This window comes from Biomphalaria glabrata, chromosome 7 (assembly GCF_947242115.1).
Source record: "Biomphalaria glabrata chromosome 7, xgBioGlab47.1, whole genome shotgun sequence".
Taxonomy (NCBI): domain Eukaryota; kingdom Metazoa; phylum Mollusca; class Gastropoda; family Planorbidae; genus Biomphalaria; species Biomphalaria glabrata.
The window spans coordinates 27,395,492-27,414,630 of NC_074717.1; the positions used below are offsets into that span (position 1 = coordinate 27,395,492).

Sequence of the window (19,139 nt, forward strand, 5' to 3'; positions counted from 1 at the left end):
TTATCAATGATCTGCGTACACAGATTAACATTAGAAAAGCATAAAAAAAAATACTTAAAAAAAAAAAAAAAAAATTTCTACAAAAAATAATTAGACCAGTTGTTGGGGGGGGGGGAGAAAGGATATATGGGTGAATTTTTAACGTAATCGGCATATTTAAAAAAAAAAAAAAGAGGGCGGGGGACGACATGAATTCCAACTCGTTTTAACCATTCTGCTAGTGAGGTGCTTATAACTATAGAAGATTGTATAGTTATGCATTGTTTCAAAATTAAAAGCAGCGACATATAAATGCGGACTAATTCAGCTTATACCAACACTTCAGTTAAGTACTATTTTTTTTCTTTACCTTGTTCGAGATGCCAAGGAAAATAATTAATTACCAATAGCTCAATTAAATAATTGGTTAATTTGTCTTCATTGATTCTTGTGTTTTCAGGTAAAAGAAAAAAAAATGTGCAAAATGTTCAGCTTGATCCGAGATTGAGTATTGGAGAAATAACGTGTACAAACTTTTTACCGGACAGACAGACAGTGAGTTGATAGAAGCTACTAACTGCACTAATAGCGACTGTCAGGCGTGCATCACCTTTTTTCCCCCTCGCCAATTCGATTATCCTTGAAACATGTCAGAAGTTTTGTAGTACCAGGCCAGTACGTTGAACAACAAGTCATCATGTCACAAGAAAAAAAAAAAAGCATGTCAGTGCCCGTGACCATTCATCCGTGCAATTCTGTCTGAAGTAATGACTAGTCTGTAAGTGGACACAAGTGTCTGTCCCATAATGGTGAAATGTCTTTCTCAAGCCATCGTATATTAGTTAGTTTCCTTCTGAAAATAATGATCCAGATAAAAGAATTACCCAACACATTACCTAATGTTCGTAGAAAAAAAAAGGTGTGTGTGGAAAGGGTGAAGATATATGAAGAACTCGGCACTATTTCACAGGATCTCTGACTTCACGCTAGCTGAGTTTTCATAAAGCCAGGATTTAAACAAAAAAATCTTGTAGTTCTCTGAACGGAAACCCAACAGTTACATAGTGAAGTGTTAGGACCATTATGAAAGGTCAATCGAAAGGTCACTAAGAAAGGATGTAGTTTAAACTTCTTCATTCTGTAACTCATAGACTTTAATAAAAAAAAATTCTTTTAAACTGAAACCAACTTTGATCAAAGTCAAAGCTTTAGTAATAGCAGTAATACTAATTAATAGTGGTAATATTTCCTCAAATATGAATGATGCATGTGAGGCGATGAAGTAAATCAAACTAATATTAACAACTGGTCGACCGGCGGCGTAGCATACGCCGCTATTTTGCCGGGCCAGCCTTAAGTGACCGCAGTGGGCTCCGCACTTATGCGACCGCAGTGGGCCCCGCACTTTCATAGGACTTGCTCTAATTATAAGTGTATAATTTATTAAATTAAACCATTGTGTAACTTATAACAGATTTCCCGCGGCCTACTGTCAATTTACCAGGAGCTCCTGAAAATCTCCTGAAATTGCAAAATATGCGAAAAAGTCCTGGAAATATCCGGAAATTATTAAAATCTTTAGAAAACTCATACAAATCTTCTGAAATATATAGGCAAAAATTGTCATTTTGGGGAGTCATCCAATAAGGAAGATGCCAATCCTACGCGCGATAAAAAAAAAAAAAAAAAACAGCATTAACCCGTAATTTTGGAATGTGGTGAAAGAAGCATCTCGCGCCTCAAACTAATGAAGAATTACTTTAGTTCAACAATTTTCGTAGATAGATTGAAACATTTGTTAATTCTTGCTATTGAGCGTGATCTATGTAGGAAATAGAATTTTTATGATATGCTGTATGACTTCGCTACACGTAAGGCTCTTAAAGTTCGTGGGATAACTCTATCCGCAGAAATAAAAGAGTGATCTTTCCTTTACTTCCTCTTCTCGTCCAAACTCTTGAGCGAAGAAGAGAATTATATATATATTATGTAAATTATGAGTGCGTCTGGTGTGAATGTACACTTTGGTTTCTTATAGTTATAATGTTTTTTGTTTGGTGTAATGCACAAATTGTAAGACAAATTTCCTTACGGATAATAAAGATTATTATTATTATTATTATTATTATTATATATATATATATATATATATATATATAGAAGATACTTTCAGAGAAGCAACCGAAACAAACAAAAAGATTTGCTATTACTGGTCCTGACCTCTCCATGATGACACGTGAAGCAGTTCAAGAAACACTTTCCATTAAATACTTGGTGTGGTCTGTCATCACGTCGTGGTAATGTAAATATTAGCTATATTATTATATTATTATATGAACGCCTACAAGTACAAGCAGCTTCAAATATACCTTCAGTTTGTAACTCGCTCCTATACGTACAAAGAGCTTTTGTACAACCATAACTTATGCAGAGCACCTACGTCAGAACTAGTCAAGGAGTTATTGCTGAAGAATAAATTGATATATTTTTGAACGGTGTCACACAATAAAACACGTGGCTTGTTGCTAACAACAACGGAAATGGTTCTGTGAAATTATAACCAAAACAATGCGATACATTTTTCCAGCTAAGCTTAAAATAGCTCATAAAAAATTCAGGGCAATTAAAACAAAAAATACTTTTGATTTCTGTTCGTCCTTAACTATTTATAGCGTGGTATTTATGTACAAGATGAGAACGTTAAGAAACATGGGGATATAATGTCGGACCAGATGAAAGATGAGATGTGATGATGCTATTGGTACAGATACGGGGATTAAACATCATAAAGCACAGACATCCGATATTCTTAGTTACGCTTGTGTACCACACAAATACCATCATTACATCCTCCCAAACATACAATAACAGCCTTGATTATCAGATTCACTTCTATCTGTTCAATGCATACGAGATAGTTGGGCGCTGGGTAATGGCAGGTAGAGATATGTGTTTGAGGAGAAGTCTACTGAAACAATGTATGTTTACTCAATACAAACATCAAGAGCCAGTCCTCCTCGATAAGTATCCAGAAGAAAAACAAAAATCTGTCCACTAATAACAGTGAAACTCAGACATTCTGCACACTGTACGTCCACATTGGTGGCATGTGTGTCTACAGAGCAAAAGATCTATACAGTAAGTCAGTGTTTCCCAGACTTTGTCGTTAACGGAACACTTCACACATTCTGAGTAGTTAGCGGAACACTTTGCTAATTATTTTTTAAAGAGAGATTAATTCTTGTTCATTATGCCAGTAGTTCGTGGAACACCTATTCAGGCCTGACGGAACACATAGAGTTCCGCGGAGCACAGTTTGGGAAATACTGCAGCAAGATATTTAAAAGAGTAAAAAATAGAAAGTAATTGTCTGGTATTCAATACTGCAAACAACTGAATCACTGGCAGCAAGACTTTTGTCTTTGTTTAAAACTCATAGTTGAAAAGAAAAAAGTCAATTCAATTTGTAATGACCAAATGGGATCCAAGTGTCAATCTCGGCTTAGTCCAACACAGTATTAAATTGATGCCAAGTCCAACATTATTTTATTAGAGTCAAAAGTCTACGGTTACTTTATAGTCCAACGAACGATTGACAACACAGTCAACAGTATATATAGATTCAGAGTCTTAAGATATCAAGAAACTAATATTTCAAATATAATTAGTCAAGATCTGGTACAGTTAACGTGACGGTGCATAATAAATACCAGAAATCTAAGTTTCCAGATATGATAATATGTGGCGACCAAAGTAATTAAATCACCGTGCAAAAAGCAATTACAAAACAAAAATGTCTTTCGTCTGACCTTTAACACTTCCTTCAAAGCCGAAGGTCATGTCCGGTCAACATTTTTTAAAACTACAGCATCGGGATGACTGCGTGGGCGGATGCTCGTGACATTGTCCAAGGACATGGCGGCACGACTGTACAATAGATCGATGCGGGATATTTAATGTCTGCCATTGTCAAATAATTCTTACTTTATCAAGGCACTGCAACTTCCGACGCAATAATACAGGCACGTTAATTAAAAAAAAATAATTAAAAACGGAAATGACACGGTGACCTTTCAGGGCAATTTTCCAAACAACTTCTGAACATTGAAATTATTTAATGTCAATTTCAACAAGATGTATGGTGAAGACAACTCCGTTGACGATGATTGCGTCATGCTGGCCGGAACTTAAATAAAATAGATGAGAAATGAATTAAGAAATGATAAAAGATATAGATCTATATTGTCAAACAACGTCAGCACATACAAACTCTCAGACTGATGGTCATCTGGTTGTGCAATGTATGCGTCAAAAAAACATATAAACATTTGAGAAGCTATAAAGTAAAATAAAGTTTCCCCTTTCAGACCTTGCGATCTATGGGGCAGATGATGTTAAGGTCATCTGTTTCTAAGAAGATATACATTCGACAAAAAAAAAACACTTAGCATTAAATTATGAGAGCGAGAGAGAAAGAGAGGGAGAGAGAGAGAGAGAGAGAGACAGAGAGAGGGAGAGGGGGGGGGGGGGAAGGAGAGCGCACCATCAAGTATGACACAAAACAGTACTGACCATGTGAGAGCGCACCATCAAGTATGACACAAAACAGTACTGACCATGTGAGAGCGCACCATCAAGTATGACACAAAACAGTACTGACCATGTGTCCATGTATTGGTGTACTTTACAGATCTGGTTGAGTCATTCCCTGACCCAAGCACTTTGTCCCGGGGTCACTGACTCACTGCCCCCCCCCCGACCCACTTTTCCCATATTTTGCTGTCCAGTACTGCACACTCCAATGAAGCCCCCAAAATACGCACACACCCCCTCCCCCCCCCCCAATCTCTCTTTCCCAGACAATCTCTGATAATTGAAGGTCGCTGTTCAGACCATTTGACGGACGTTACAAGCAAGACGAGATAACTGGGATGAAGAGTGACAGGCAGGCCCCCAAGATTGGTGGATACAGCTCACTGTACACTCACGCAAGTCGGGGGGGGGGGGGAGGGGGGCGTGGGTAAAGAAAGCTGAACTGGACTTCGAAATGCAGACATAAGAACATTGAAATGACCGCCCTGATTTAAAAACACACGGATCTACATTAAAAAAATAACCAAATAAAAAAAAAAAATTTTTATTTATTTATGTTGGTGTGTATGTGTGTTTGTGTTGGCTGATGAATTCTGATGTAATCTTTGAGTAGCAATGATGTAGATGACTGGATAAAACGGGGTGATGAAAGTCGACGTTAGAAACGGGAGACTGAACGACGTGTGCTTGTTGAATGTTGAAAGCAGTAGTTTAGAAATAAGGGAAAATGTATTCTTTGTTTTTTTTTAAACCGCTCGATATCTTCTACATACCTCTCCATTGAAATTGAAAGCTGTAGTTATTTATACATCACATTTAAAATAAAAGTTATTTCGTTGTTGTTATTGTTAAAGGTGAATGTTCGGTTTTCCATTCATATTTTTTCTGATTTGGCTGAAAGTTCAATTATAGGCATATACATGGGTGTTAATGGCCAGGCGTTGGTTCATAGCTCCAAGCATAACTAAACATATGTAGGCGTAGTCGATTCTTCAAGTAGAACTTTAAATAAACTTGAATAGACGTTTTCGTCAAGCCAAACGTAACCTTTTATTAGCTCTAGACACAGATTCAACTTGAAAGTAGATGTCTGGAGAAACAAGTTGTAATGATACTCAAGATACAACTCACTACAAATACACGTCTTCCCTGCCTCCTCTTCCACGTTCACGCCACTTCGTCGTATTCACTTCAATTACGACAGACCACTTGGTGGTTTTCTCAGAACTATTCCACCTACATTCCTCATGGTTACATCATAAACACGCACATACACTCTGTATAACAATGGGTTAGCTGGACTAGTAATCTGGAGCTACAACCTAACTATCTTATCAACGGTGGGAGGGAGGGGTATGGGGAATGCTAAACTTGACCTATAAACGTAGAAATTAGGACATTTGAAACGAGCTTCGTGATTTAAAAATAGATACTACATTCTGGGAATAATAATAAGAAGAAATGATAATTCTAAAAAAAATAATATTTCTTTCGTGGTTATTCATAATTTTTTTTTTATTATTTCTTGGGGAGGGCAATCCCAACCAATTTGTCTGGTCCTAAACATAGACTACAGGTCACAGACGATAAGAAAATTCAATTAAATCAATAAAACGTTAAACACGGCACAAAACATTCCATTGTTTTAAGATTACAATGTCTTCTGGCAGTGACTTAGTGTGGGCCTGCTTACGTGCTTTTACATGGATACTATGAAGGCTTCACTAGGGGTAGCATTTTAACAAATGTACACCCAAACACAGAGAAAGACATACAGTATATATATATATATATATATATATATATATATATATATATATATAGAGAGAGAGAGAGAGAGAGAGAGATATGTCCAGGGATATGCTGACATGAGCTCCATAACAACTACTTTAAGAGGCGAGAGGTTTAAAGGCAGTTGCTCTTTGTGCCGACCACAGGACACCCACCTCAATGGTTGGTTAGAGAAACATGAATGCCATATATTTATGGGCTAAGAACAACAGTGCAGCCATAGTGTAGGTGTAGTACAAAACACCAAGTAGCAAACTGAGTTGTTAACCTCAATAGTGATTCCACTATCAGGTCCAAGGGTTTTCAATGCTTAGACCAAACCTCAATAGTGATTCTACTATCAGGTCCAAGGGTTTTCAATGCTTAGACCAAACCACAATAGTGATTCCACTATCAGGTCCAAGGGTTTTCAATGCTTAGACCAAACCACAATAGTGATTCCACTATCAGGTCCAAGGGTTTTCAATGCTTAGACCAAACCTAAATAGTGATTCCACTATCAGGTCCAAGGGTTTTCAATGCTTAGACCAAACCACAATAGTGATTCTACTATCAGGTCCAAGGGTTTTCAATGCTTAGACCAAACCACAATAGTGATTCCACTATCAGGTCCAAGGGTTTTCAATGCTTAGACCAAACCACAATAGTGATTCCACTATCAGGTCCAAGGGTTTTCAATGCTTAGACCAAACCTAAATAGTGATTCCACTATCAGGTCCAAGGGTTTTCAATGCTTAGACCAAACCTCAATAGTGATTCCACTATCAGGTCCAAGGGTTTTCAATGCTTAGACCAAACCACAATAGTGATTCCACTATCAGGTCCAAGGGTTTTCAATGCTTAGACCAAACCTAAATAGTGATTCCACTATCAGGTCCAAGGGTTTTCAATGCTTAGACCAAACCACAATAGTGATTCTACTATCAGGTCCAAGGGTTTTCAATGCTTAGACCAAACCACAATAGTGATTCCACTATCAGGTCCAAGGGTTTTCAATGCTTAGACCAAACCACAATAGTGATTCCACTATCAGGTCCAAGGGTTTTCAATGCTTAGACCAAACCTAAATAGTGATTCCACTATCAGGTCCAAGGGTTTTCAATGCTTAGACCAAACCTCAATAGTGATTCCACTATCAGGTCCAAGGGTTTTCAATGCTTGGACCAAACCTCAATAGTGAGTCTATTAGCAGGTCCAAGGGTTTTCAATGCTTAGACCAAACCTCAATAGTCATTACACTATCAGGTCCAAGGGTTTTCAATGCTTAGACCAAACCTAAATAGTGATTCCACTATCAGGTCCAAGGGTTTTCAATGCTTAGACCAAACCTCTATAGTGAGTCTATTATAAGGTCCAAGGGTTTTCAATGCTTAGACCAAACCTCAATAGTGATTCCACTATCAGGTCCAAGGGTTTTCAATGCTTAGACCAAACCTCAATAGTGAGTCTATTATAAGGTCCAAGGGTTTTCAATGCTTAGACCAAACCTCTATAGTGAGTCTATTATAAGGTCCAAGGGTTTTCAATGCTTAGACCAAACCTCAATAGTGAGTCTATTATAAGGTCCAAGGGTTTTCAATGCTTAGACCAAACCTAAATAGTGAGTCTATTATAAGGTCCAAGGGTTTTCAATGCTTAAACCAAACCTCAATAGTTAGTCTATTATAAGGTCCAAGGGTTTTGAATGCTTAGACCAAACCTAAATAGTGAGTCTATTATAAGGTCCAAGGGTTTTCAATGCTTAGACCAAACCTCAATAGTGAGTCTATTATAAGGTCCAAGGGTTTTCAATGCTTAGACCAAACCTAAATAGTTAGTCTATTATAAGGTCCAAGGGTTTTGAATGCTTAGACCAAACCTAAATAGTGAGTCTATTATAAGGTCCAAGGGTTTTCAATGCTTAGACCAAACCTAAATAGTTAGTCTATTATAAGGTCCAAGGGTTTTGAATGCTTAGACCAAACCTCAATAGTGAGTCTACTATCAGGTCTAAGGGTATTGAATGCTTAGACCAAACCTCAATAGTGAGTCTATTATCAGGTCCAAGGGTTTTGAATGCTTAGACCAAACCTCAATAGTGAGTCTACTATCAGGTCCAACTGATTTAGCTGATTGAAGATCATTGACCAACTATTTTGTTTTAAGTATATTTAATTATAATCGTCAATCCAAACTAAAACCTGGACAGTATTCCTTTTTAGGGAGTGCCCCCCCCCCCCCGGATTCTTTGTGAACAATAAACAGAGGACTTCTATGTAGATAACTAAACACTGAACATGTGAATGACCTGAGCTAGCATGTATTTGCTGGTCTAAATGTCTATGCAGTTCAATGCAATGAACACGTGTCGATGTTAGCCAATGAAAGATGTGCACGTTGTTTAGCCATGCCAGTGGCTGAGTAAAACAAAAAAGGTGCCTAAGGTGGTTATTCATTGGTAGTCTACCCCTTTCCCCGTGGCAAATTTAACCAAGGGAGACCTTAGCATGACACTGACATGGCACGAGGTCAACAGCCCTAAAAGATCCTCTCTACTCAAAGTTTGAGACAAGGCTAAGCCAGTAGCGTCAAACATGGTCACGCTAGGCTGCTCTAGCAGCCTCTAGGAAACATGACCTAGAATAAATTGAGGTCAACAACAAGGGGAAGTCATCTACAGTCTCACAACTGGAATAATCTAGATATATCTAGACTAAGGAGCTAGATCTATATATAAAGAAATCCCCATATATCTATGACAAAAGATTAAGGAGCTACATATATTTGGATAGATAAAGAATTCGATATTTCTATGACCCAATTGGCCGCCTTTAGTTGTAGAACGACTATGGCTAAATCTCGTAGAGGTCATCCTTAGTGATTGAGAGCGTACAGATATTGACGACAGCCAGCTAAGGTTGAAGAACGCTGTTCTACGGAGCATTAGAGCCCATGGAAAGGTCACGCCCATCAGAACACTAGGAGTCGAGTTTCTTCAGTTATCAGCAGACAAGTGTTGTGTGTGTACATGTGTGTGCCTACGTCTGACACAGTGTTCCACCACTTTTAAACACACGTTTACAACCACAAAAATAAAAACATACGTTTGGGGGTGGAGGGTGGCAATGTCTTTTACACGGACGAAGGACACAAAACTACAATACATGCTAGTGCTGCACTAGGCTCTTAGTATTGTAATAGTCTATTTGTCTTGAAACCGGATACAATTGTCCATAAATAAACAAGTGTGTGTGTGTAGGTGGTAGTGGTGGGGTTACAGATAACGTGTGGGGCTGGAGCCAAATCCGCTTGGCTACAGCTTGGCCACCTAACAAGGGGGCTCGAACTCAAATCCCTACTCGAGCGCCTGATGACAGATTGTACCATAGAGTACTGAGTATGCTATAAGCATGAAAGATGCATTTTATAAAAGCAATTTAGAATAAAACGTGGTTACAAAGACAGTTTATGTGGAAAAATAAACTCAGAATCGGCCCCCGAAGTGGTCCACCAAGGCAGGTAAAAAGGCTTTCAGAAAGAACATCAGAATGAAATTCTGAACTATCAAAGACAAATGACAGAAGAATGGAGAAAGAAGGTTGACAGATCTTGTGTGGTGCCCCATCGGTCCAGCAGACCAAAGGATAGATGAAAGTGAATTTGAAGTTAGATGTGAACCTGGCCTAACTGATGTCTTATAATGAATATCTAATTGATCTGTTTTGTAAAGGGTCAATCTCTTATTCAAATCCTCAAAAATGGAATTTACGTAAAAAAAATAAGTGCCACGTTATTATTATAGCGCTGCAGTGCTCGCGATAATATGAAAAACTACTTAATTGTTGTTTTAAATTATGTCCAACTTATGTGCATACTAAATAGATTTTTTCTCTTTAAAAAAAAAAAAAGAAAACATTTTTTGTGTAAATGTAGTAGCTAGTATGAAACTTACTTAACTTAGCAATACAAATTTTAAAAAAAATTTGACAAAAAATCTAAAACCATTTGTATATATGTGTTCGAAATATGGTACGCTGCTGTATTACCTACTTTTAAATGTGAATAGTTGTAAAAGTGGTGTATTTTTTATGAAAAAACTGCGTGCATAAAAAATGTGTGACAAACTGTGTGGTCACTTAAATACTGCAGTTATGTTGGAACAGCAAGACAAGTTTGATCATTGTCTAACTGTAAAGTGTACTAATGAGGATGAACAATAGTATACACTCACACGAATGTACGCATATAAAAGTCTGTGTATTAGAGATGAGAAACCGATTATATTAATAACAACAATCTAACAAACCAGACGCCCACTGAACACAAAGATTCGTCTACCCTTGGGCCCATCGACTTGTTATATAGCTTTGTTTCAAACCATAAAAGAAAGCTACAATTTTGTGTGACATGTACCGTGACCTCCGTGACAATGTCGAAGGCGTCGCTTGTACAGGACCTAGCTTTCACCTCAGTACACCTACACGCCCTCCCCCTCACCCACCACGATAACCATCTCAAAACAACCACTCTACCCCAATGCGGCGTAAAACGCACTAGAGGCACTTCAATAAAAAAAATGTGTATAAGTGTGGAATGCAGTCACAAGCACCCACAACCAATTTAGTCGACTAAGACTCAGCTAAGTCTCGTGTTACTGTCTATAATAAGGTATGTGACAAGAAACTAGCTCTGCTAATACAAGAGTTGTTGTTTTGTTTTCACGGCCAGGTTTGGGAGAAGACGTGTTTAATTGGCGTGGGCGGGGCTGAGTCACGACTAATTCCCACGCTGGAACTGGTGCGTATCAAGCTGGCAGACTACATGGGTGAATGCATTAATGTGGCCAGAGACTAACGAAAGTGGAGCTGGTCCGGTCGATCAAAGTAGTTCACGTCCCATAGTCAACACTTTTACAGATGGGACAAGACTGGACTCACCCGCACACACACACAACTAGGCCTATATCAGAGACATTCAAACAACTACAAAAAAACAAGCCATAATGACACAGAATGCTAAAATGTAACAGTAACTATTGCAACTCCGGGAAGACTTTCATCAAAGAACATGACAAAGTAAACAGAACAGACTAAATGTTTAACTCTTGGTATAAAAGTAGATAATGTAGATGAGACCCCCCCCCCCAAAAAAAAAATAGCTTCACATCTGCTGGGTACTCTCAAATTAGTCTCCCCAGACATGAGGACATCGAAGATACAAGGTCAAAATACAAAAAAGATTGTACATGATTTTTTTTTCTTTGAATGTATTCGGAATTTTTTACAATTCAATATAGTGTGTGTGAGAGAGAGACAGAATGAGAGAGAATAAATGAGAAGGTGGAAAGCATAAGGAGAGAGAGAGAGAGGAAGGGGGGTGGCATGGCTATTAAAGTCAAGACAAACAAGAGAGACCTGTTTACATTTCCCTTCGTTTTTTTATACGACATCAAACACACGATACTCTCATCCAAACACGTCAGGAGTGCTTGCAACTATCGATCCAACAAATACCAACCACATCAATGTGTGACCAATTATCTGAACGGTTCCAACCAATACCAACCACATCAATGTGTGACCATTTATCTGAACGGTTCCAACAAATACCAACCACATCAATGTGTGACCAATTATCTGAACGGTTCCAACAAATACCAACCACATCAATGTGACCATTTATCTGAACGGTTCCAACAAATACCAACCACATCAATGTGTGACCATTTATCTGAACGGTTCCAACAAATACCAACCACATCAATGTGTGACCATTTATCTGAACGGTTCCAACAAATACCAACCAAATCAATGTGTGACCATTTATCTGAACGGTTCCAACAAATACCAACCACATCAATGTGTGACCATTTATCTGAACGGTTCCAACAAATACCAACCACATCAATGTGTGACCATTTATCTGAACGGTTCCAAGAAATACCAACCACATCAATGTGACCAATTATCTGAACGGTTCCAACAAATACCAACCACATCAATGTGACAATTTATCTGAACGGCTCCAACAAATACCAACCATATTAATGTGACCAATTATCAGAACGGTTCCAACAAATACCAACCACATCAATGTGACCATTTATCTGAACGGTTCCAACAAATACCAACCACATCAATGTGACCAATTATCTGAACGGCTCCAACAAATGCAAGCCAAGCTTTATCTATACAAGTATAACCCACATACAGACATTGAGACTTGGTGTTATTGCAATTGTTGTAACTGAGGGTAGAGATTAAAGTGCCCTTTTCAGCCACATTGCGAACTATGTGGCTTTGATGTCAAGCTCATCTGTTTCTATGGCCGAATGTTAACTAGGGTGTCATGTGCCCAGAACAACGACCAACCGCCTTTACTTCCACCGGATTCGAACTTGACACCGTTCAAGCGCTTTACAACTCTACCACCACATGTGTCTTGTGTATGGTAAAAGTGAATGTATTCAAAGTGTTAACTTCAAATGTCCACGTGTCCAGTGTGGACAATGTTTACTAACCTCTTATTACAAACCAAAAATATATATATATATATATATATATAACCGACCCTACAAAAGTCATTTGTGCACTTTGATGAGCTCCTTTAGGAAGTACAAGTTGCACCCAAGTGTGCACATGTTTGTCTGACTAACAGAGTAAGTCAAAGTGCATTAGAAAAGCAAAAAAAAAAAAAACACAGCGGCACTCTGTGTAGAGTTTCTACTAGAATACAAAAGTGTCTTTGTGGACATAGAACATTTTCCCATGTTTCTCGATTTGTTGACATCTCTCACACAGTAAACAAAACAAAGACGTTACATGTTGCTAGTGTTGACTTGGACAGGTTCCTGTCTTCACGACGGTTGGAAACTCTGTCCATGGTAGAGCAGGTCAAGGAACACGTTTGAAATATATTATACAGCTAGATCAACAAACAGAGTAGAACACGTAGAAAAAGGTCTAGAAAATGGTTTCATATACTGGATCAAGTCTTACTATCTAAACTATATCAATCTGTACCTAGCTGTACAAAATATTAGCTACTACAGACTGATTAGCTAAATGAGATTAAATTACTTAAATAGGTATGACGCTAATCTAGAACCAAACTAGTTATTATAAGACAGAAACTGATGACGCGACAGTTTTAGGAAGTGACATTAAACAAGTCACATACAGATTCGGCGTAAGCAACAAAAACAATGAGTGAGGAATAAACTTTGTTATTCATGATATAAAGAACGTCTTCTTAAGAATCTTTTACATTTACTAAACAAGCAACTGCTCGGGCTCAATGTCCAACAGAGCACAACAATCAAGATAAACTTTTACATTTACTAAACAAGCAACTGCTCGGGCTCAATGTCCAACAGAGCACAACAATCAAGATAAACTTTTACATTTACTAAACAAGCAACTGCTCGGGCTCAATGTCCAACAGAGCACAACAATCAAGATAAACAGACGGAAGGACGGGCGGTCAAAGAGTTATACAGATAGATAGATAGATAGATAGATAGATAGATAGATAGATAGATAGATAGATAGATAGATAGATAGATAGATAGATAGATAGATAGATAGATAGATAGATAGATAGATAGATAGATAGATAAGATTAGTGTAATAAGAAATAAAGGAACACGGAAGAGTAACCTAAAACAAGGCTTTATTAAACTAGAACGACACATGAACTGACGAAAGAGACTTGGACTGTAGCACACTAAATCAATGTTGTGAACACATTCTCACGACGTTACACAAACATAAACAAATAGCAACTATTTCACCACATTCACCCCGCCTAGAATTAAAATAGCAAGTATAGTAATATAGTAGGCCAATAGCATAAATAAAAGAGAATGCCAGTGCCTGTAATACAATAGATCAATAAATAGTGTCGAAATATTAATTTCTCTTGTAAACAATAGTGAATGGTGATGCAAAGAAACCTAAAAACCAGTATCTGTTGTATGACTTATAAACAATTACTAGTTTCTGTTTTAAATATTAACAAATAGTGTAGTAAGTAGACATGTACGTAAGTGAGTGAAAAGTAAACTCTAGTATCAGTAGCAAGAGATAAACAATGCCAGTTTATGTAGAACATATGTAGTGCAATAAAGGAACAACTCTAGACTCTATAGTTCGGTCTGGTTCTTCTCTCTCTCAAGTTGTAACGGGGTTGACTATCCTGTTCTACAGTTTGGGAGTCACTAGTGAGTTCCTGAGCGTCAAGTGGGGTATTTTCAAGAGGAAGCGCTCGGAGGTCCTCAGAGCCTACCAGGGGTTCTTTCCTTTCTTGTATCACCGTAGGGGTGTTGACTGGTACTTCTGTGTTTTGAGTTTCTGGAGGATATTCATTATCCTCACCCTGAGGGAAGAACGAAGGTTCACTTGTTGTTGTGGATGGGGAGGGGGTGGGAGCCAAGCGTCTTAGAGAGACCGTCTCCTCTTTACCGCTGGGCAACCGTACGACAGCATATTGGGGGTTGCACATCAGCAATTCGACTTCCTCCGTGAGAGGATCATACTTTGAAGATCGGTTCTCTCTTCTCAGCAACACTCTACCTGGGCTAGATAGCCAAGTGGGGATAGATATCCCGAAGGAGGATTTCCGGTTGAACCGGAAAACTCTCTCATGTGGAGTTTCGTTTGTTGCCGTAGATAGTAATGATCTAATCGAGTATAGGGCCTGGTTCAAGACAAGCTCCCATCTCGAGATCGGGAGATCGAGGTCTTTCAGTGCTAAAGTAACAGCGTTCCATAGAGTTTTGTTTAGTCGTTCAATTTGTCCGTTGCCTGAAGGATTAAAGGCGGTTGTTCTACTTGTAGCTATTCCCCTCTCGTGCAGAAAGGATTGCACCTCCCTCGACATAAAGGACGTACCTCTGTCAGAATGGACGTACTCTGGCATCCCAACAAAGGAAAACAGCTGATTTAAACACTTTATGACAGTGGATGAGGACATATCGGGACATGGGTAGGCAAATGGGAAGCGTGAGTACTCATCCACCATTGTTAATAAGTATTTATTGTGAGTAGCAGATGGGAGTGGCCCCTTAAAATCAATGCTTACTCTCTGAAATGGTTGGGTAGCTTTGATGAGGGTGCCTGAAAACTGTTTGAAGAATCTAGGCTTCAGTTCAGCGCAAGTTTTACATTGGTTTACCACTTTGCGGACGTCCTCGCAGGAAAAAGGTAAGTTCTTAGTCCGAACGAAATGGAGGAGTCTCGTGACCCCTGGGTGACAGAGGTTGTTGTGTAACAGTTTGAGGTCTTCTCCAGTCATTGCTGACGCAAAGTGGTTCCTTGAAAAGGTATCCGCCGCAGCGTTTTGTTTCCCGGGTCGATATACGACGTCATATTGGAAACAACTAAGCTCCAGTCGCCATCTTTGAATCTTTTCGTTTTTGATCTTGCCCTTGTTCTGCTGGTCAAACATAAAAGACACTGAGCGTTGATCTGTAACCAATGTGAAGGGTCTACTGATAAGGTAATGTTGCCATTTTCTCAGGGCTTCTACGATAGCGTATGCTTCCTTTTCCACTGCTGAGTGTCTGCGTTCACTATTAGTGAGTGTTCTTGAAAAGAAGGCGACAGGACGGCCGTCTTGATTAAGAGTGGCGGCAATCGCGATGTCAGAGGCATCTGTTTCGACTGTTAGTGGTCGATTGTAGTCTATCGTCGACACAGCAGCGTTTTCAAGTTCGTGTTTTAGCTGTTTAAAAGCTTGTTGTACTTGTTCAGGGGGAGGAAAGGCTTTGTTGTTCACCAATAAATGGATCTTGTTGGAGAAATTTGGGATCCATTGAGAATAATAGGACAGTAGTCCAATCACCCGCTTTTGTGATTTCATGTCTTGTGGTGGAGGTAGGTTTCTCAATGCTTGAAATCTTTCGGGGTCTGGTCTTAATTGCCCTTGTGAGATTTCGTAGCCTAGGAGGCATACTTTATTAGTCGCAATAGCACTTTTATCATTGTTGAAGGTGATACCGTACTTTTTAGCGGCATTGAGAAATCTCTGTAGATTCTGGTCGTGGCTAATGGAGTCAAGTCCGCAGATGGTAACGTTATCCACGTAAGCGAACGTGTCCTGTAGCCCTGCCTCCTCAATTATTGCGTTGATCGTCCTCTGAAATGCGGCGACTCCGTTTGTCACTCCAAAAGGAATGCGGCAAAACTGATAAAGCTTTCCGCCAGCCTCGAACGCCGTGTACTGCTTCTCATCATCCCTGATAGGTATCTGGTGGTAAGCGCTTTTGAGGTCAAATGTACTGTACATTGAGTATTTAGATATTTCCTGCACCAGTTCATCCACTTTTGGCACGGGATACGAGTCGAGGTAAGTGAATAGATTGATGGTTTGGCTATAGTCGATAACCATTCTCTTTTTGTGCCTTTCATTCGTTGTTACAATTATCTGGGCTCGCCACGGGGACGTGGAAGGCTCAATAATTTTGTCAGATAGAAGTCTCTTGATTTCAGTTTGAATGAATTTGGAGTCAGGCATAGAATATTTTCTAGATTTAGTGGCTATGGGATGGCAGTTAGGAGCCAGATTAGCGAAGAGGCGAGGGGCTTCAACTCGTGCAGCTTTCAGCGTACAGACCTGGAGAGTGCTTCGTTTTCCTTCAAATGGGATCATCAGTTTTTCGTGCTGGCTGATGAAATCTAGCCCTAAGATTACATCAGATACTAGTCCATCTAGTAGTGAGAGCTTAACACTTTCATATTGTTCATCTTTGTACTTTATTTTAGCGAAAATATGGCCGTGAGTAGTGCGAGAAAGATGTGTAGAGGCCATGTAGATTCTGTTTCTGGACGTTTCTAATTTCCATTTGTACCTTTTAGCAATTGAAGAAGATATATAGCTTTCACTGCTCCCCGTATCTACGAGAGCCTTCAATGGTACTCCATTGACGAGTATTGAAATAGTAGATTTAGTAAGACCGGACGCTGGTGTCGATGCCCAGGAAGATCCAACGGTTGTAGTCCGAGACGTGTCATCATCTGCTTTCACTATGGCTGAGGTTGTAGATTTGAGTGTCTGTCTGGTCGATTTACAGACTTTCTGGAAATGGCCCCTCTTACCGCACAAGTTGCATGTAGCGTCACGGGCCGGACATCTAAAGCGTTGATGTGGGCTGTTTCCACAAAAGAAACATCTTTTACTAGTCGCCGCACTCACCTCGTGTTCTACTTTTGTCATTGGAGAAAGGCTCTCCTCGTGGGCGCTAGCTCCACAGGGAGTTTCAGAGCAGATGTTATACGCCATGGCATGGTTATGGGCATATTCAAGTTGTCTTGCCTCTTCATAGGCGCACTGTAGAGTTAGAGTAGATTTCTCTAAGAGTCGCAGCCTTATGCTGTTTGAAGCCAGTCCAGTAATGAAGGCGTCTCTTACGAAGATATCTCTGTGTTCTTCAGCGGTGACAGCTTTGAAGTCACAGTCTTTGGCCATACTTTTAAGCTTAAGTAGGAAGGAGTCAACGGTTTGTCCGTTCTCTTGTCGACAAAGAGTTATCATGTGCCGTGCAAAAATTTCGCTTTTAGGCTTCACGTAGACATTTTGTAGAACTTTGATTGATTCTTCGAACGTGGTACACTCACTTATGTACTGAAATACGCTCGAAGAAACGTAGTTTTCTAGTAATTTCTTTTTGTCAATCTCGCAATGAGAGACTGAGGAGATGAAATTCTCAAATGTTCTGAGCCAGTGCAGCCACTTCTCGGCAGCCGATGGCGAGCTAGGCTCTATGTCCAGCTCTTTTGGCCTAAATAGACGTTCCATTTGTATTACTACTTTTACTTACAGACTGAGAATAGTGTTGAACGAAAATCCAAAAAAGATACGTGAGGCACATAGATCCATGAAATTGAAAATTTCTAGTTTAATAAATTGTAATAAGAAATAAAGGAACACGGAAGAGTAACCTAAAACAAGGCTTTATTAAACTAGAACGACACATGAACTGACGAAAGAGACTTGGACTGTAGCACACTAAATCAATGTTGTGAACACATTCTCACGACGTTACACAAACATAAACAAATAGCAACTATTTCACCACATAGATAGATAGATAGATAGCAGGTAGCTAGCTAGCTAGCTAGCTAGATATACAGAAAGAAATACAAACAGGGACTGCCTTGTGTGTACATTTGTTGTAACCAAAAAAGTTCTGATTAAGTTCGTGTAGAAGCACCCTTTATAATTCACCACAATCTTCATAACATCTTGAACTCTGGGGGCCTCTTTTATTAGATGTGTGTGAGTGTGTGTGTGAGGCCTCACTTAACTGATCTCTGTGCGATAGATCTCAGTTACTGCATGTGTGTGTTTCTCACAAAATCATCAGAAACATTTTGTTCAGCTCTCTGATCTTTCCCCTCCCACACACCTGCACTGTCACGCGACTCACAGAACCGAGACCAATAGTCATAAGACTAGGACCAATCGTCTCGAATGAACTCGACACAAAAGTTACATCTCTAGGAGTTTCTGAAGAGTTTTGCAGTCCAAGTAGTACATATGTAACTATATCCAGACAAACAGCTAGAGCTGAGTGAGTAAAATGAAATACTGCACACCTCCTGAAGTCTACGTCTTAAATCCAGAACTAAACCAACAGAATTATAGAGATGACAACATCTATCTAACAGAAAATAATAAATTAAACTCTTTAAAAAATATATAATTTTCTTTTAGGAAAAATCGAAAATAACCAGATTCAAAGTTAGGCCCCTAAGTGTGTCAATGCTGCTGAAGAGTTCTTCCTATACAATATTTCA

The 19,139-nt window shown here is 39.1% G+C and overlaps 1 protein-coding gene across 2 annotated transcripts in view; it reads right to left on the reverse strand.

Moving 5' to 3' along the window:
• The window catches only part of LOC106052037 (protein spire homolog 1-like), a 96,478-nt gene that overhangs the window by 58,702 nt on the left and 18,637 nt on the right, over window positions 1-19,139 (reverse strand). The window lies entirely within an intron of this gene.